The sequence below is a fragment of the Rhinopithecus roxellana genome, chromosome 14 (genome assembly GCF_007565055.1).
Source record: "Rhinopithecus roxellana isolate Shanxi Qingling chromosome 14, ASM756505v1, whole genome shotgun sequence".
NCBI lineage: Eukaryota > Metazoa > Chordata > Mammalia > Primates > Cercopithecidae > Rhinopithecus > Rhinopithecus roxellana.
In genome coordinates, this window is record NC_044562.1 from 114753165 (window position 1) to 114774655 (window position 21491).

Genomic DNA, 21491 nt, shown 5'->3' on the forward strand with positions numbered 1-21491 from the left:
GTCCACCATTACTGAGGCTTGTGTAGGTGGTTTTCCCCTCAACAGTGTAAACAAAGCCACCGGGAAGTTCGAACTGGGCGGAGATCACCACAGCTTGGCAAAGCCGCTGTAGCCAGACTGCCTCTCTAGATTCCTCCTTTCTGGGCAGGGTATCTCCAAAAGAAAGGCAGCAGCCCCAGTCAGGGGCTTATAGATAAAACAACCATTTCCCTGAGACAGAGCAACAGGCGGAAGGGGCAGCTGTGTGCACAGCTTCAGCCAGCTTAAATGTTCCTGCCTACTGGCTCTGAAGAGAGCAACAGATCTCCCAGCACAGCACTCGAGCTCTGCTAAGGGACAGACTACCTCTTCAAGTGGGTCCCCGACTCCCCGTGCCTCCTGACTGGGAGACACTTCCCAGGAGGGGTCGACAGACACCTCATACAGGAGAGCTCTAGCTGGCATCTAGCGGGTGCTACTCTGGGACAAAGATTCCAGAGGAAGGAATAGGCAGCAATCTTTGCTCTTCTGCAGCCTCGGCTGGTGATACCCAGGGAAACAGGGTCTGGAGTGGACCTCCAGCAAACTCCAGCAGACCTACAGCAAAGGATCCTGACTGTTACAAGGAAAGCTAACAAACAGAAAGGAATAGCATCAGCATCAACAAAAAGGAAATCCATTCAGAGACCCCATCTGAAGGACACCAAAACAAAGACCAACGGTAGATAAATCCATGAAGATGAGGAAAAACCAGTGCAAAAAGCCTGAAAATTCCAAAAACCAGAATGCCTCTTCTCCTCCAGATGATCACATCTCCTCGCCAGCAAGGGAACAAAACTGGACAGAGAATGAGTTTGACGAATGGACAAAAGTAGGCTTCAGAAGATGGGTAATAACAAACTCCTCCAACAATGTTCTAATCCAACGAAAGGAAGCTAAGAACCATTTTTTGTTTTTTTTGTTTTTTTTTTTGAGACAGTCTCACTCTGTCGCCCAGGCTGGAGTAAAGGAAAGGTGTTGTCAAAATAAGGAGGAGATCTATCTTGAGTGACTGTATCTTCCTGGGACACCTTTTTTTTCTTGAGACAGGGTCACACTCTGTCGCCCAGACTGGAGCGCAGTGGCACAATATCAGCTCACCACAACCTCTGCCTCCCAGGCTCAAGCGATTCTCCTGCCTCAGCCTCCCAAGTAGCTGAGATTACAGGCGGGTGCCACCACACCTGGCTAATTTTTTATTTTTAGTAGAGACAGGGTTTCACCACGTTGACCAGGCTGGTCTCAAACTCCAGACCTCACAGACCTCAAATGATCCACCCGCCTTGGCCTCCCAAAGTGCTGGGATTGCAGGCGTGAGCCACCATGCCTGGCCTTCCTGGGACACCTTTACAGGTAGGAGAGTGGTTTACTTGTCTAGGAAAGTTCTGCTGAAAGGGAACAGCATTGTAGAAGCCTTTTCTGGTTCTCCCCTTAGAGCCCAAGTTTTCTGGATCTACTACTGAGAGTGTTTCCTAGATGAATTCCACTGTCCATGAGGCCACACACAGAAATGGATCAGGGCAGAGTCAGAATCGGTATAATTCAAGAACTTCTAACCTTCAGCCTGAGTGAAGTTGGAACCAGGTCTATAAATAAATAGCTCAGGATTCGAAAAATATAAACAAGCTAAAATCAGTCCAATCAAGGAATGCAGAGTTCAGTACAGGGAAAAGTATATTTTTAAGCTGAGAGACTGAAATTTGGGGGCTTAGATCTTGCCACTGACTGGCTCTGTGATCTGTGATTCAGTACAAATCACTAAAAAGATCCTGGAGCCAGACTCCCAGGGTGTGGATTCAGTCATTTCAGGAGCTGTGTGACTTCAGGCAAATTCCCCTGCCTTAGTTTTACTAACCTAAAAAATTGGGATAATAGAACCTACCTCATAACATTATGTGAGGATTGCATAAATGAATACAGATGAAACACTTAGAAGGGTGTTCTCTATATATTAAGTGCTATGTAAGTTAGGTTATTGTTACCATTATTACTGTTTTGTTTTGTTTTGTTTTGTTTCATTTTGTTTTGTTTTGTTTGAGACGGAGTCTCCCTCTGTCACCCAGGCTGGAGTGCAGTGGCGCAATCTCGGCTCACTGCCAGCTCTGCCTCCCGGGTTCACGCCATTCTCCTGCCACAACCTCCTGAGTAGCTGGGACTACAAGCACCTGCCACCATGCCCACCTAATTTTTTTGTATTTTTGGTAGGGACAGGGTTCACCTTGTTAGCCAGGATGGTCTCGATCTTCTGACCTCGTGATCCACCCGTCTCAGCCCACCAAAGTGCTGGGATTACAGGCATGAGCCACCGCACCAGGCCACTAAAAACCTTGAAAAAATGTTAGACAAATTGCTAACTAGAATAACTAGTTAAGAAAAGACTTATTCTGCAGCCTCCACTGGTGATACCCAGGCAAACAGGATCTGGAGTGGACCTCCAGACCTGATGGAGCTTAAAAACACAGCATGAGAACTTCATGAAGCATACACAAATATCAATAGCTGAATCGATCAAGTGGAAAAAAGGAGGATATCAGAGATTGAAGATAATGAAATAAAGCGTGAAGACAAGATTAGAGAAAAAAGAATGAAAAGGAATGAACAAAGCCTCCAAGAAATATGGGACTATGTGAAAAGACCAAACCTATGTTTGATTGGTGTACCTGAAAGTGACGGGGAGAATGGAACCAAGTTGGAAAACACTCTTCAGGACATTATTCAGGAGAACTTCCTCAACTTAGCAAGACAGGCCAACATTCAAATTCAGGAAATACAGAGAAACCACAAAGATCCTCCTTAAGAAGAGCAACCCAAGACACATGATCGACAGATTCACCAAGGTTGAAATGAAAGAAAAAATGTTAAGGGCAGCAGAGAGAAAGGTCGGGTTACCCACAAAGGGAAACCCATCAGGCTAACAGCGGATCTCTCGGTAGAAACCCTACAAGCCAGAAGAGAGTGGGGGCTAATATTCAAAATTCTTAAATAAAAGAATTTTCAACCCAGAATTTCATATCCAGCCAAACTAAGCAACAAATAAAATCCTTTACAGACAAGCAAATGCTGAGAGATTTTGTCACCACTAGGCCTGCCTTACAAGAGCTCCTGAAGGAAGCCCTAAATATGGAAAGGAAAAACTGGTACCAGCCACTGCAAAAACATACCAAATTGTGAAGACCATTGACATTATGAAGAAACTGCATCAACTAATGGACAAAATAACCAGCTAGCATCATAATGACAGGATCAAATTCACACATAACAGTATTAACCTTTAATGTAAATGGGTTAAATGCCCCAATTAGACACAGACTGGCAAGTTGGATAAAGGGTCAAGACCCATTAGTGTGCTGTATTCAGGAGTCCCATCTCATGCAAAGACACACATAGACTCAGAATAAAGGGATGGAGGAATATTTACCAAGCAAATGGAAAGCAATAAAAAGCAGGGGTTGCAATCCTAGTCTCTGATAAAAGAGACTTTAAACCAACAGAGCAAAAAAGACAAGGGCTTTACATAACGGTAAAGGGATCAATACAACAAGAAGAGCTAACTGTCCTAAATATATACACACCCAATACAGGAGCACCCAGATTCATAAAGCAAGTTCTTAAGAGACCCACAAAGAGATTTAAACTCCCACACAATAGTAGTGGGAGACTTTAACACCCAACTGTCAATATTAGATCAACAAGACAGAAAATTAACAAGGATATTCAGGACGTGAACTCAGCTCTGGACCAACCAGACCTAATAGACATCTACAGAACTCTCTACCCCAAATCAACAGAATATACATTCTTCTCAGCACCACTTCACACTTATTCTAAAATTGACCACATAATTGAAAGTAAAGCACTCCTCAGCAAATGCAGAAGAACAGAAATTTTAACAAACAGTCTCAGACCACAGTGCAATCAAATTAGAACTCAGCATTATGAAACTCACTCAAAACTGCAAAAATATATGGGAACTGAACAACCTGCCCCTGAATAACTACTGGGTTAATAACAAAATTAACACAGAAATAAAAAAGTTCTTTGAAACCAATGAGAACAAAGACACAACATACCGGAATCTCTGGGACACAGCCAAAGCAGTCTTAGAGGGAAATTTATAGCACCAAATGCCCACAGGAGAAAGTGGGAAAGATCTAAAATCGACACCCTAACATCACAATTAAAAGAACTAGAGAAGCAAGAGCAAACAAATTCAAAAGCTAGCAGAAGACAAGAAATAAACAAGATCAGAGCAGAACTGAAGGAGATAAACCCTTAAAAAAATCAAGGAATCGAGGAGCTGATTTTTTGAAAAGATTAACAAAATACATAGACCACTAGCAAGACCAATAAAAAAGAAAAGAGAGAAGAATCAAATAGACACAATAAAAAATGATAAAGGGGATATCACCACTGATCCCACGAAAATACAAGCTGCCATCAGAGAATACTATAAATCCCTCTATGCAAATAAACTAGAAAATATAGAGGAAATGGATAAATTCCTAGACACATGCACCTTCCTACGACTAAGCCAGGAAGAAGTTGAATCGCTGAATAGACCAATAACAAGTTCTGAAGTTGAGACAGTAATTAATACTCTACCAACAAAAAAAGTCCAGGACCAGATGGATTCCCAGCTGAATTCTACCAGAAGTACAAAGAGGAGCTGGTACCATTCCTTCTGAAACTATTCCAAACAAAGGAAAAAGAGGGAATCCTCCCTAACTCATTTTATGAGGCCAGCGTCATCCTGATGCCAAAAGCTAGCAGAGACACAACAAAAATTCTAAATCTCAAGCCAATATCCTTGATGAATATCGATGCAAAAATCCTCAATAAAATGCTGGCAGACAGAATCCAGCAGCACATCAGAAAGCTCATCCACCATGATCAAGTCGACTTCCCACCTGGGATGCAAGGCTCGTTCAACATATGCAGATCAATAAGTGTAATCCATCACATAAACAGAGCAAATGACAAAAACCACATGATTATCTCAATAGATGCAAAAAAAGGCCTTTGATAAAATTCAACACCCCTTCATGCTAAAAACTATCAACAAACTTGGTATTAATGGAAAGTATCTCAAAATAATAAAAGCTGTTTGTGACAAACCCACAGCCAATATCATACTGAATGGGCAAAAACTGGAAGCATTCCCTTTGCAAACCAGCACAAGACAAGGATGCCCTCTGTCACCATTCCTATTCAACATAGTATTGGAAGTTCTGGCCAGAGCTGTTAGGCAAGAGAAAGAAATAAAGGTATTCAGATAAGAAACGACAAAGTCAACTTGTCCCTGTTTGCAGATGCCATGATTGTATATTTAGAAAACCCCATTGTCTCAGCCCAGAATCACCTTAAGCTGATAAGCAGAGTCTCAGGATACAAATCAATGTGCAGAAATCACAAGCATTCCTTTTTTTTTTTTTTTTTTTTTTTTTTGAGATGGAGTCTCAAAACTCCAGGCTGGAGTGCAGTGGCCAGGTCTCAGCTCACTGCAAGCTCTGCCTCCCGGGTTTACGCCATTCTCCTGCCTCAGCCTCCCGAGTAGCTGGGACTACAGGCGCCCGCCACCTCGCCTGGCTAGTTTTTTTGTATTTTTTAGTAGAGACGGGGTTTCACCGTGTTAGCCAGGATGGTCTGCATCTCCTGACCTCGGGATCCACCCGTCTCGGCCTCCCAAAGTGCTGGGATTACAGGCTTGAGTCACCGCGCATGGCCTCATCACAAGCATTCCTATACACCAATGATAAACAGAGAGCCAAATCATGAGTGAACTCCATTTACAATTGCTACAAAGAGAATAAAATACCTAGGAATACAACTTACAAGGGATGTGAAGGGCCTTTTCAAGGAGAACTACAGACCACTGCTGAAGGAAATAAGAGAGAACACAAACAAATGAAAAAACATTCCATGCTTATGTATAGGAAGAATCAATATCGTGAAAATGGCCATAGTGCACAAAGTAATTTATAGATTTAGTGTTATCCCCATCAAGCTACCATTGACTTTCCTCACAGAATTAGAAAAACCTACTTTAAATTTCATATAGAACCAAAGAAGAGCCCATATAGCCAAGACAATTCTAAGCAAAAAGAACAAAGCTGGAAGCATCACACTACCTGACTTCAAATTATACTACAAGGCTATAGTAACAAAAACACATGGTACTGGTACCAAAACAGATTTATAGACCAATGGAACAGAATACAGGCCTCAGAAATAACACCACACATCGGCAATCATCTAATCTTTGACAAACCTGACAAAAACAAGCAATGGGGAAAGATTCCTATTTAATAAATCGCATTGGGAATACTGGCTAGTCATATGCAGAAAACAGAAACTGGACCCCTTCCTTACACCTTATACAAAAATGAACTCAAGATGGATTCAAGACTTAAACATAAGACTACAACCGTAAAAACCCTAGGAGAAAATCTAGGCAATACCATTCAGGACATACACATGGGCAAAGACTTCATGACCAGAACACCAAAACCAACGGCACCAAAAGCCAAAATTGACAAATGTGGTCTAATTAAACTAAAGAGCTTCTGCACAGCAAAAGAAACTATCATCAGAGTGAGCAGACAACCTACAGAATGGGAGAAAATTTTTGCAATCTACCTATCTAACAAAGGGCTAATATCCAGAATGTACAAGGAACTTAAGCAAATTTACAATAAAAAAAAATTACAAAATGGGCAAAGGATATGAACAGATACTTCTCAAAAGAAGACATTTATGCGGCCAACAAACATATGAACAAAAGCTCTTTATCACTGGTCATTAGAGAAATGCAAATTAAAACCACAATGAGATACCATCTCACACCAGTTAGAATGGCGATCATTGAACAGTCAGGAAATGACAGATTCTGGAGAGGATGGGGAGAAATAGGAACACTTTTACGCTATCAGTGGGAGTGTAAATTACTTCAACCATTGTGGAAGACAGTGTGGCGATTCCTCAAGGATCTACAACCAGAAATACCATTTGACCCAGCCATCCCATTACTGGGTATATACCCAAAGGATTATAAATCATTCTATTATAAAGACACATGCTCACATATGTTTATTGCAGCACTATTCACAATAGCAAAGACTTGGAACCAACCCAAATGCTCATCAGTGATAGACTGGATTAAGAAAATGTGACACCATGGAATACTATGCAGCCATAAAAAAGGATGAGTTCATGTCCTCTGCAGGGACATGGATGAAGCTGGAAGCCATCATTCTCAGCAAACTAACACAGAAACAGAAAAACAAACACTGCACGTTCTCACTCATAAGTGGGAGTTGATCAATGAGAACACATGGACACAGAGAGAGGAACATCACACACTGGGGCCTGTCAGGGGTTGGGGGGCTAGAGGAGGGAGAGCATTAAGAGAAATACCTAATGTAGATGATGGGTTGATGGGTGCAGCAAACCACCATGGCATGTGTATACCTATGTAACAAACCTGCACAATCTGCACATGTATCCCAGAACTTAAAGTATTAAAAAAAAGTTTTTAATAAATAAAAACAAAAAATATTTTAAAAGAGCATCAAAATGTGTTTCACAATAGTTACATTCTGCTCTTACTAATTCTCGGTAAAGGGACTCCAACTGAAGCAGCACTAAGGCAGTCTTGTGTTAACGTAGTCCCAGCAGCCAAATGTGGGGCAATTTGAGCATTAAAATAAACAATGGTAATAATGATTTATAACACACTGTATAAAAGGAGAATCTTATCAATCCAGACCAATACAAATGAATACATAAATGAAGGAGAACAGAAAATTCTTTCTTACATCAGAATGCCAACTAATAGAAGGGATAATAGAGTTATAAAATCATTTTCTAACTCTATTATCCCTTCTATTAGATGCTAAAATTAGCGAGTAAAATTTTATATTAGTTTCAAAATATTCAAAATTTAATTATAAAGGAAACCTACTAATTTGGCAGTGGAGAAACCAACGGATATCACATTAACAAAGTGATGATAGTTACCGCCACCAATATTGTAATAAACTTTCATTTCATGTGTCTCCTGATATGATGCATGGAGAAGGACACAGCATCACCTCTGTAACATTCCCACTAAAATGCATGACCTAAATTGATTTATGAGGAAACATCAGACAAATACAATATGCGGTAAAAATTTGTAACAAAATGACTGGCCTACATTCTTCAAAAATGCCAGAGTCATGAAAAAGAAAGACTAAGTAGTGGTTCCATTTTCCAAAAAACTTAAAAAAAAAAAAGGCAGGAAACTGAAGACACTTAGCAACTAAATGTCATGTGATAATTGATTGGTTCTTGGCCTAGGGTATTTTTTTTAATCTATAAAATCCCACAAAGGGCATTATTGGGACAATTATAAAAATTGAATAGGGTATGTAGATTAGATACATTTTTTAATTTGATCGTTGTAATTATGCAAGAGAATATCCATGTTCTAAGGAAACGAAGTATTTAGAGGTAAATTGGAACATTGCTCCAGTTTACTCTCAAAGATTCCAGAAGTACAAATTAAGCAGATAGATACTAAGATGATAAATTAAATAGAGAAAAATGTAAATCGTTGAGGAATCTGGATAAAGAGTTACAAGAGTCCCTCAGCCTATTCTTGCAGCTTTTCTATATGTTTGAATATATACTGAAATAAAAAGTTATAATACTTTTTGTTTTTGTTGTAATACTTTTTCTTTTTGTTGTGATTGGTTTTATTTCAATAGCTTTTGGGATACTCCTGTGTTCAAATCAATAAAATTATGAAGCAAAATTACAGTGACTAATCTGCCTCCCTCTAGAAAAGATAGTTTATGTTATATTTGTGAGCCATGTTAAATTCTTTATGTTAAATGTACCATTTGAATTCAGGATATTAATATTTTAAGTGAATGAACTTAGGGGATGTATAATAAATAGCTATTTCAAAACACGTAAAACTGCTACATCCAGTCTCTTCCAATCCCCATCCCACCTACCATACATTTACTCATTCTTTATTCCCCACTTTACCTGGCTAATTGAAGTGTAACAAAAGCTTCATCCAGGAACATTTTTCTTCCTCTGTATTTTCTACTAAAGTATTGTCATCACTTTATAAACGTGATAGATTACATATTAAATTGAGAAACATGTTTTGTTAAAAAAGACTTTGAACAAGAAATTGCCTGGTTGTTGATACTTGCTTTGTATCATAAATTACCATAATATATTTATATTTTTAAAATGAGATAATTATCAAAATATCCTCAATTTTAAATATTTTGCATGCATCATAGTTTTTAAAAACCTGGCACGATATATTTACAATATATTTTCTTACTTTAATATAAATTCTGCCTTCATTGTCCTGATGAGCTATCTGATCTGTATTCCCAGAAATGTAGTATTATACCTTTCTATTCAGAAGTTAAATATTAATGTTTGGTGATTTCTTGACATTGAGAGTTAGTAAATTCAAAGTAAAATGTAGACAACTAAATTGCACCATATCCCATTTATTTATTTATTTACTTACTTACTTATTTTGAGATGGAGTCTCACTCAGGCTGGAGTGCAGTGGTGCGATCTCGGCTCACTGCAACCTCTGCCCACTGGGTTCAAGTGATCCTCCTGCCTCAGCCTCCCAAGTAGCTGGGACCATGGATGTGCACCACTACATTTGGCTAAGTGTATGTATTTTTGGTAGAGACAGGGTTTCACTGTGTTGCCCAGGCTGGTCTCAAACTCCTCAGCCCAAGAGATCCACCTGCCTCGGCCTCCTAGATTACTGGGATTACAGTCATGAGTCACCATACAGGCGTGAGTCACCATCCCGGCTGATAGCCTAATTTTTTAAAAAATATTTACCATGTAATAGGAAATTAGGAGGAAAAGACTGTTACAGATTCAGATATTACCTGCTTTAATTTTTTTAATCTAAGAGTCCAAACCAAAGCAAGAACATAAATGAGGGATAACTAGGAATCAAGTATTTGCGAATATATGAGTATATTTGAAGCAGGATTTTAATATTGTTTTGGTGTTTCTGTTTAAGAAGGAATATTATTATTCTCAACATTATAAGCATTAAGAGAGAAAGGATTGTCTTCTCATGGAAAATTTAGTAGCTTTCTAAGGATAGATATATGTATAAGCATTTTAACAAATTATTTTTATTTTCTGCTGTTCCTTAGTTTTTTTTAAATTCCATCAAGAATTTTAAAGTCTACATTTGAGATGTACTGCATAAAACATGTTACTACCCTTGCCCTTTTAATGACCATATAATTTCTATGAGAAAATGGTCATGTGTTATCATGTAAATGATTTTATAGAATTAAATCTTGAAGTTCTTATTTACAGCAGAAATAATTCCACATCAATGTTGACCTACTTTTTTTTTTTATCTCAATTAGATGTTTTTTAGCAAGAGAATAACTGTCTCACACCGGGATATGAAGCCAGAATTCTCATTGTAACATATTAAAAAAAGAAAAACTCTTTCTTGCTGTGTTTCTGTAATCTGAATATAAAGTTACACTGTATCAACAACCAACAGATGGAGAAAAAGAACACTCTAGGAAACTAGGCTATAAATACTACGTTAATTTCAGAACTTCCAAGATTTTCTAGATTTTGCTAAAGCATCCCTAAACTGTGTGATCTTTTAGTAAGAAATTAATAACTTAGGGTAGAAAAGAAGGGCACAGAATTTCAAGTCAAGGCCTGTTTATTACATCAGGCGGTTTTCATCATCTTCTTATACTTAATGTGAGAGCCATTTTTGGTTCTGAATTCCTAACTTGTAGGAGTTCAAAATAATAACTCCATCAGGAATTTAAAAATGACTTTTTGCCTCCATCAGTGTTGTGATTCTCTTACACATATGATGACCTTCCTATAAAAACATCAGCATAATAAATTCACCCTTGATATTGGTGATTGAATACACCATTGAAAAACCTGCTTTGGCTTATATTCATTTAGCTTGTATCATATACATATGTACCAAGTACTGTGGTTGAGCTAAAACTGTAGACATAGAAGATACAGTCCCCATTCTCAACTTGTTTAAAACAAGCAAACTGGACCATGATAAGGTAATATAATAAATATAAAAGTAAGTAAAACACTCTATGGAAGTATGTAGTAAGAGCTGCTAACCCATATGGGGTAGTTATGAATGTCAGTGATTTTAATTAGCAAAGTTACGAATAGAAAAATATAAGTGAATTTTGGATCCAAATCACATTATTTAAAGATAAATAGCAGTCTTAATAACATTACCAGTACATTGAATGTCTAGGATATGCTAAGCGTTAACAACAAAAACAATCTTATCATCTACATTACAGATCTAAAATAATAATAAAGATTTTTTTCCTAAGAAAATATTTGTCTTATTTCTTCTGATTGTTGGGCTCTTTATCATTAATTGGTATACAGCAATTCAAGCCACACAATCTCGTCATACCCTTTCAGAGGGACCTTTTCAGAGCAACACAGGGAAAAGAATATGGGTTTATTAATGAAAATCCATGCTTTACCACTAGAAATACAAGTCAAATTCATGGCCTACTAATGACTGTTAGATCATGAGGTTCATCCTATGTAAAGGACAGTAACTCATGGTTACACCATGAGCCCTCACCGGTGGGAAAAGCATTATGATATGTTGTTTGAGAAAGATAGTAGTGGTGAATTTGGAGAAATGGCCTTGGACAAAGAGGGAGATTGCCAAATATAAGAAAAAGTGTGAATATAGAATTAAGATGAAAGGCAAGAGCTTGAGAAAGGTTAGCAAAGAGAATGTGAGTGTAAGCGAAGTAAATGGAAGAGAGTATAGTGGGCTCAAGAAACTCGAAGTGTTTGATAGCTAAATATCATGAAAAAAAGACTTAGTGGAAAGTAGCTTCTACTTGAACCTGGAATGTTGGGCAATCATTGTTATTCTCTATAATTTTTCCTCTGATTTTCCACCAACTCTGCTAGCAAGGCAACTGAGGAATAGTAATTTAGCCTTTGAGCAATTATTCTAATTAGCTCTCTGTAGTATATTAAAGACCTACATCTTTTCTTTTGGTTACATGCTATAATAAACACATAATTTAGCTGTAGATAGTCTTTACCTTTTTTTAAAGAATTATGTTTTGATATGGCTACAAAATTGAATTTTAACTTTGGTGAATAAATAGATTTTAATGAAAAATGGAAAGTCAGTTCTGTTTTACCACAGGAAAGCAAGAAGGCCTGTTTTTGAATAGGTTTCAATACTCAAAGCTTTCAGAGAACAGAGGGAAAGGTTATCTTTGATAAGATTTTATTTATTTAAATTTTATTTCCACTCATGATTTTGGTAGATTTCCATCAATTCTGGATATAATACTCTTGTTCATTGGTAGCATTGCATTACAGTGAGAAGTGCATATTGAATAACCAGATAATGACCTAACACAGTAATGAACCTTGCTGATTTGGATTAATTATAGGGAAAAATACAAATATGTTCTTCTATATATGTTATTGGAAGGACAAGTTTTACAAATGCCATTTTAGCTTTCACTTATCATACATCATATGCATTATCCATCCAATGGTAGATAAACCATAAGGCTTTCTAGAGCATGCTATTTTAGAGCCTTTAAGATTTTCAAAATTTCAAATTAATAGTACATATGTGGCATAAATATTGATGAATTTAATCTAAATTTAAAAAACACCTCTCTATAAGCAAATTACCTTTTTTAGAGACTCTTGAGATGAGTAACATTTATTAGACGATTGTTAATGAAAACACAAACCGAATAAGCTACTCTCAGTGATCAGGTGACTACAATACTTTTAAAAATGTTTGTTGATTAGAATTATTGATAATACTTTAATTTACTTTGTGGCTTTCCTCTGTCCTCTGTCCTTATTTAGTGTGTTTCTTTTAGTGATGAATACAGGCTTACCTGATATCAGTAGTAACATAATACAGGCTGGGCATCCGTAACCCAAAAATCCAAAATGCCCCAAAATCAGAAACTTAGCACCAACATAAGGCTCAAAGGAAATGCTCATTGGAGCATTTTGGATTTCAGATTTTCAGATTAGGGATGCTGAACTGATAAGTATAATGCAAATATTCCATAATTCTTCTGGTCCCAAGCATTTTGGATAAGAGGTACTCAGCCTATATACCAAAATGTTTGATTGAGTTGTAGTGACTTACTAGATGCCAATTTGCCAAACCCAGAACGTTGCTTAGCTTTGTACGTTGCACACAAGGCCCATTTACTTATTCCAAACTAAATATGTTTATGCATACACACACACACACAGACACACACACACACGAACATGCATATGCCTATGTATTTTCTTACTACAAAGTCAGAGGGTCTAACAATTCTGAATGTATATGTAGATATTTAACAGTCCTCAATTACCATATTGTCTCTTACAATGCAAAAGACCCTTGAGCAAGATTAAACAATATGCGACCTGGTTCTATTTTTCTTGTTACAAGTCTTACTAAGATGTCCAGTTGTTGTTTTTTATAACTTCCATAAATTATAGTTAGTTAGCAAGTACTTATTGAATGCTTTCTAAGTGTAATGTAGAATTTAAAGTGATATTAAAGAAAATTAAGGCCTAGCACCTGTTCACCGTCCGTTTTAAGTTTTTCTCCACAGTAGGTGGGCCTGAAGGTGACCCATATGCTCCCTCACCCTAAGGTTAAGGTGCAAAAGACAAAGTACCTCGTCTCAGGACTCTGGGATGTTGCAGAAGATGGTCTCTCAGGCAGATGTGCAAATTGGTACAATAGATACAAAATAATCATAGTACAGATTATACTATCCTCTTGAATTGTCATGTCTAGCTTCCTTTCTACCACACATGCATATGACTATACTTATATTTTAAATTATTTTTACTCCTATGTGTGCTTTTTTCTTAATATTAGAAAACAATACTTTTAAAATACTTGATCACTTATCCAACTTAGTGATATTATTTCGAATTCATTTAAGTTCTTAGCTAACATTGTTTAATACCTGGTATGTATAACATTATGTTAAATATCTATCCTGAATGCTACAGTCTCAGACTTCTCATATTTTAGCATCTTCTCCAAAGTATAATACAAGTCATCGATGAAAATACAGTAAGCACCAGATTCAAAACACTATGGTTTGATAGCATATCATAGGCCTTCTAACTGCTGACTCTTCAGTAACTTTTTACAAAAGAATCTAGGAAAGAAATATTTTTTACATTTTACACTTTTCCACCAGTCAGTATTCTTTATTGCAAACCATATAATCCTCACTGACCAGTATAACAGCAAAAGGAACATGTTAAAGGTATTGACAATGTTGCTAACAGATATCAGCAAGACAAGAGAGCTGGCATTGGAGTTGTCTAATCAGTAATGTTGCGCAAGCACATTCCAGGAGCTTGAGCCACTGCACCCAGCACTTACAATGCACAAATCTGTCTTTTTTTTTTTTTTTTTTTTTTTTTCCTTTTTGTGGAGAACGGGGTCTCGCTGTATTACCCAGGCAGGTCTCGAACTCCTGGGCTCAAGCTATCCTCCCGCCTCTGCCTCCCTGAGAGCTGGGATTACAGGCGTGAGCCACCGCGCCCGGCACAATGCACAAATCTGAACGCCACTCTCATCCGCAAGGAACCTGATGACTCTTCCAACAAATCAATTCCCTCAGGAAGATTTGCATCCCCAGTTCCTTTGCTTCCAATTTCAAATCATATTCTGTAGATTTCATTGCTGGGATATGGGATACTTGCCTTGCTGTTAGAAGTCTGGAAATGCTAGTTTTCTGATTTCTGCCTTAAGATTGGAGCCATTTCATAGAAAATTACCAAAATATAAGGAAAGCGTTCAAAATTTGAGGGCTGTCACAGGTGATAAATGTCCACCAATACCAATGAACTAGATTAATTTTCATCTTAAATCTTCATTGCATTATTTGAAATTTTTAGGGGTCAGATATTTCTTTGGGAAATTTACCCCTATTTTTGCTTTCAGTAATCATCCAAATTATTTTCTCAGTAAATCACTCCCACCAAATGTTAGCTGCTCTAACTATCATCATCCGTGCTTGAGTGAAAGAGAGAAGCACATCTGGGGTTGTAGTACAGAATTTTTTATCCTTAGCACTATTGACATTTGTAAATGAATAAGTCTTTCTTATTGGGGCTTTCTTGTGCATTGTAGGATGTTTAGCAGCATCCCTGACCTCTGCCTACTAGATTCCAATAGCATACATACACATACTCAGAATGATCAACAAGATTGTCTTCCCTTGAGGGGTCCTAAAGGAAATTTCCAAGGTTCTGGTTCTCGATCCTATTTGACCTGATGCTGATTACATGGGTGTGTTCACTTTGTAAAATTTTGTTAAGCTCTACAGGTATGATTTATATACTTTTTAAATATTCATACTATATTTCAATAAAATGTCCTTTGGCAACACCCTCATAGACACACCCAGAATGAATACTTTGCATCCTTCAATCCAATCAAGTTGATACTCAGTATTAACCATCACAGGTAGTAAATTTATGAAGAAAAAAATTGTCTTCATACCTTGACAGATACTAGATTAGGGTACTGTATTGGTCAGGGTTCTCTAGAGGGACAGAACTAATAGGATATATATATAGATAGATATGAGTATATATATATATATAGTTAGCAAGTACTTACTGAATGCTTTCTAAGTGTAATGTAGAATTTAAAGGATATATATATAGAGAGAGGATATATATAGGATGTATATATGAGATACATATACATATATGGGATATATATAGGATATATATACACATATATATAGGATATATATATATCCTATTAGTTCTGTCCCTATATATATAAAGGGGAGTTTATTAAGTAGATTAACTCACACGATCACAAGGTCCCACAATAGGCCATCTGCAAGCTGAGGAGCAAGGAAGCCAGTCCGAGTCCCAAAGCTGAAGAACCTGGAGTCGGATGTTCAAAGCCAGGAATCATCCAGCACGGGAAAAGGATGTAGGCTGGGAGGAGGCTAAGTCAGTCTAACCTTTCCACATTTTTCTGCCTGCTTTATATCCTGGCCATGCTGACAGCTGATTAGGTGGTGTCTACCCAGATTAAGGGTGGGTCTGCCTTTCCCAGCCCACTGACTCAAATGTTAATCTCCTTTGGCAACACCCTCATAGACACACCCAGAATGAATACTTTGCATCCTTCAATCCAATCAAGTTGATACTCAGTATTAACCATCACAGGTAGTAAATTATTGCTGGTTGAGAACCACTAAGGGACCGCTATGTCTGCTTCATGGGCAACTAAGCAAACAAATAGACACCTTGTATAACTATTACACTTTCTCTGCATTTCTTACAGTTTGACCACTGATGTTGTGATTATGTCTCTCTCACTGCTTCCTCTAAATTATTTTCATCAAAACATAAGAAATTATATAAATCTAAAGAGGAGGCTGAAAATTGTCTCTACTGTGGAGGCCTTCAATAACTCACTCTGCTTCCTCCAATACTTTTTGTTTGTCCTCTGCCCCTTATGGACAGACAGTCTAAGTATTCTCCATCCCCTTCCTTCTTCTAGGGTATCCTTGACAATAGAAACCTACAAAAAGGTAAAGAAGAGAAGGATAGTTAGTTCATACTTTGAATTTGAACTTTGTACTTAAGAAATTTGGTTAGTTGGGTGAGTACATATTTCTTAAGGTTATCATGGGAGCAAATGAAATAAAAGTATCCATTTTTTCATTGCATTAATTTTACATGAAAAAGTTTTCCCTCTTTATAGAAATTAGCTATTATGTAGCTAATATATGGGACTGAGGCTATAAACCAGTAACCTTCCTGTATTTCCTTTTGTAATTCAGAGTATATGCAGGAAACTGTAGATAAGCTGTATGAATTGCCTTTTTCTTTTAATGCATTCTACAGTATTCATTAATTTATACATATTTTCACTCCTTAAAAATAATACTGTCTGTGAGTAAAATGGTTTTATATGTTAATCCTTAACTATTCTAAGCAAAGATAAAATACTAAAAAAAATCAGTTTAGTGACATTTGGTTTCCCGATAAATTTCAAAGTTGGGCTGAGTCATATTGCTGCTTTTTCACATTAACCTCCAAAATTTCTAACCTGTTTTAAGAGTTTAGGAGCCTGCCTTTTCAAAACTGAAAAGTAATATTTCATTTCCTTATTTTAAGCATTTCTTTTACTGCCTAATAAGTTATAGCTCTGCAACTATGAGAACAGGATTAAATTTTTTCCTCTCACTTTTAAGTAGAATAAATCAGTTTTTTGTCAGAGTAGTTTTAGTTTTATACTATGTCATAAATAGCTCATCAGTTGTGTTTGAGAGAACTTTTTTCTCACGAGAAATACTCAGTTTTTCTACTATTAAAAAAGATACAAAATGTTTATCTTCTTATATCTTAAAATAAATCATTAATTGTAATCAATTTTTTAAAAATATTCATTTGGCTAGCTTTGTCTTAATGTGTTTGTGTAGCACCCATATTCTAATTAAAATTCACTTAGAATTTGGTATAGTTTCAATATATTTTAATAGTATATGTAGAAAAATGCATATTTACAAATATGCGATTAGGTAATTACAAACGTATAGTTATTGCTTTCCATTGACCAGTTTGGAAAGTAACAAATGTCTTGTGGCTTGAATCTTCCTATTTTTATATTTAGATACAGGTGAAGAGACAATTAGTGGATTGAGAGAGTTTTTTTAAATGACACAGAACATAGCATAGAAAGAAAAATACATGAAGTATGTGAAAGGGAGAGATTTGTAGACTAAAATGTGAAAGTCTGAGACTAGTAAAAGACTCACAAAGACAAGATAGAGCGAATGAAAGAAAGATAATATTTAAAGAGCTCATGGCTAATGATTTTCCAAAAACAATAAAGAACAGGGGTCTACAGATAGTGAAAACAATGTATAACAAACAAGAAATAAAAAGAAATCCATACCTTGAGATAATATGGCAAAGCTTCAGGTCATCAAATACAAAAAAGATGCTAAAGCATCTTAAGGGGGAAAAAACACAGATAACCTGAAAAGAAACAATGAAATTTACCACAGACTTCTCAACAGCAATAATGGAAGCTAGAAATCAATGGAATAATATTTTCAAAGTGCTGAGAGAAAATACTTGTCAACCTAAGAATGAATGCCTACCAAAACTTTCCTTCAAGCCAAAGATGAAAAAAAGATAATCAAAAACAGAGAGGGTACTATCAAAAGGCATAAACTTAAGAAACCTCTGGGCCGGGCGCGGTGGCTCAAGCCTGTAATCCCAGCACTTTGGGAGGCCGAGACAGGCGGATCACGAGGTCAGGAGATCGAGACCATCCTGGCTAACACGGTGAAACCCCGTCTCTACTAAAAATACAAAAAAAAAACTAGCCGGGCGAGGTGGCGGGAGCCTGTAGTCCCAGCTACTCGGGAGGCTGAGGCAGGAGAATGGCGTAAACCCGGGAGGCGGAGCTTGCAGTGAGCTGAGATCCGGCCACTGCACTCCAGCCTGGGCGATAGAGCGAGACTCCGTCTCAAAAAAAAAAAAAAAAAAAAAAGAAACCTCTGAAAGATAATGGTTAGAAAAAATTCAGTAACTGAATTTTTGTATATACATTTATATATAAAAGCATATATAAAATGTATATATAAAAAGGGAAAAATAATTTCAAAAGGAGAATCTGAGATGTCAGAAGGAACATTGAGTGAAAAAATTGGCAAATGTGAGTAAATCCAATAAAATCTTTATAAAACACCATTACTGCTGCTATTAATACTACTAATAGGTATTATTATCTTATCTAGTTTCAGAGATTGATTAAAAGGACAAAAATAAAATGTTAGACAAAATGGCATGAAAGCCAGGGGAGGGGGTATAGCAGGAACCATCAGTATACCTAGTAAAATGTCCAAGGTTACCCACTAAGAGATTATAATCGCATAAAGGATTGCAATCCAATAGAGGGAGGAAATGAAATAAATACAGTTTCAAACAAATAAATATAAATTTTAAAAGTCTATTTTTAAGACAATAAGTGAGATTTTAAGCATAGAAGAAGTGGCACAAACAGAAAGCAAAAAGTAAAATACTGAAAACAAGTCTAAGAACATTAGCAATTGCTAATGTACTCTGCAACATAAAAATGTGAAAAGATTGAAAATGAATCGATAGCAAAAAGTTATGCCAGGCAAACACCAACCAAAACAAAATTGGGCATCAATTTTAATGCAACAAATATGACTAGAGATAAGGAAGGTGACTGCATAATAATGAAAGGCACTACTCACTAGAAAAATATGTTTGTAAGCCTCTTTATCCACTTAATATCATAACCTCTGAATATATAAAATTCAATTAAATTAAAGGAAGAAAATGGCAAATTCAGTATTATAATAAATCTTAATATACATTTGTCTGTATTGAACTGTGTGCCCAACAATTAGAGAATATACATTCTTCTCAAGTGATTAATCATTTACAAAAACTGCCAGTTTTACCACAAAGTCTCAGCAAATTTCAAAGAATTGTCTCATAGACCACATTCTCTGACAAATAAAAGTCCATACCAAAAAAATAAATTTAAAATTTATTACACATTTAGAAACGTTTTAAATCTTTGAATAACTCTTTAACCAAAGAAGAAGTACTTTTCACGGGGCAAAAACTAAACATGTAAAATTTATAGATACGCAGTCTCAACCACTTACATTAGAAAAAAAAAAAAAAGACTACAAATTAGTGACCTAGGTTTTCAATTTATTGAGTTAGAAAATGAACAACAGCTTTAAAAAACAGTAAGAATGAGATAGTAAAGAACAGAAACTAATGAAATGAAAACATACATTCAGCCAGTGGGATCCACAAAACCTGAAATTACTTATTTTAAAAAACCCATAAAATTGACAAACCTGTGGAAGTTTAATTAGTTAAAATTTAAGAAGAAAAAAACAGAGATAAGTGATGTGCGTAAAAAAGGGAAGCACACATCTCTGTGAGTAGACATTTAAAATATAAGAAGATATTTTATGCCAATAAACATATGGTATATGTTTTTATATGCCAATAAACTGTGAAATCTAAGATGAACTGTACCCACGCCTAAGAATTATACCTTACCAAAAGTGACTCAAGAAAATATTGAAAGCTAAAATGGTCCTGTAAATATTAAAGAATCAAATATTTAATTAAAAACTTCTCATTAAAAAAATAAAAAGCTCTAGGCCTACATGGCTATAACTGACCCCTGGCCTTTCAAATGAAGGTCATTTCAAACTTACACATTCCTCCAGAGAATAGAAAAAGATGGAATATCTCTAAACTCAGCAATGTACATCTATATCAAACCCTTAATAGCCAAACCAGCCAAAGACAGCAAGAGAAAGTAAAAGCACAAGGCATTCTCACTCATGAACTTTAATACAAAATCCTAAACAAAACATGTATATATAAAAAAGAAAATACATCATGACCAAGGAAGGCATCCAAAGAATACAAGTATGGTTTGACATTAGAGAGGAAAATTATTTAGCGTATTAACAGATTAATAGAGAAAAAAATGATCATCTCAATAGATTTTTTTAATTCAACTGACTCATTCATGGGAAGAATGAAAGAAAAAAACCTCTTTGCAAAATAGAAAGGAAGTCCTTAACATAATGAAGATTATCTGTGAAGAACATACAGCAAGTATCTTTCTTCCCAATGAAATACTAGAAGCATTTACTTTAAAATCAGAGCAATACGATTGAACATTTTAGTGGAGGTCAGAGTTCTCACAGCAAGAACAGAAAGTAAATACAAAGTATAAGCATTAAAAAGAAAGAAATAAAACTGCCTTCATTTGTCTGAAGGACATGACAAATGAAAATTAAATTATTAGATTTAATAAATAATTAGAAATAGGAAAATTATTAAAAATAGTAGGAGAATTTAGCTGCTATTTATTTGACTGTAAAATCAGTTTACAAAAATAAGTTGCATTTCTAATACAAAAAAGTTAGAAAAGATAATATTTACTATAGTAACAAAGATATAAAGTACACAGAAATGAAAATAACAAAAATGTGTGTGATCTCTATGGAAAAACCATAAACTTTATTGAGCAACATTAAACATCTAAATGGAGCTTATACTAATATATTAGATCCAATATAATCAAGATGTCACTTCTCTCCAAATTGATTCATAAGTTAATTTGATTCCAGTGAAAAATCCTAACAGGGTTTTCGAGGAATCTAAACTTTATATGAAAAAGCAAAGAGCATGGAATAGATAAGAGATGAGGAAAATAGGATGGAATTTGCTCTGTCAGAAAATGAGATTTGTTGTAAAGCTGTAGGATTTAAGAAAGTGCGTTACTGGTGGAGAGGAAGACAGCTTGACCAAAGGAACAAAACATTGTTTTGTAC

General features: G+C 36.0%; 1 protein-coding gene and 1 pseudogene across 3 annotated transcripts in view; one reads left to right on the top strand and one right to left on the bottom strand.

Moving 5' to 3' along the window:
• LOC104658121 overlaps positions 1-13009 on the bottom strand; it is an 83519-nt pseudogene extending 70510 nt beyond the window's left edge.
• MBD5 (methyl-CpG binding domain protein 5) overlaps positions 1-21491 on the top strand; it is a 548850-nt gene that overhangs the window by 398917 nt on the left and 128442 nt on the right. The gene's annotated exons all lie outside the window — the stretch shown is intronic.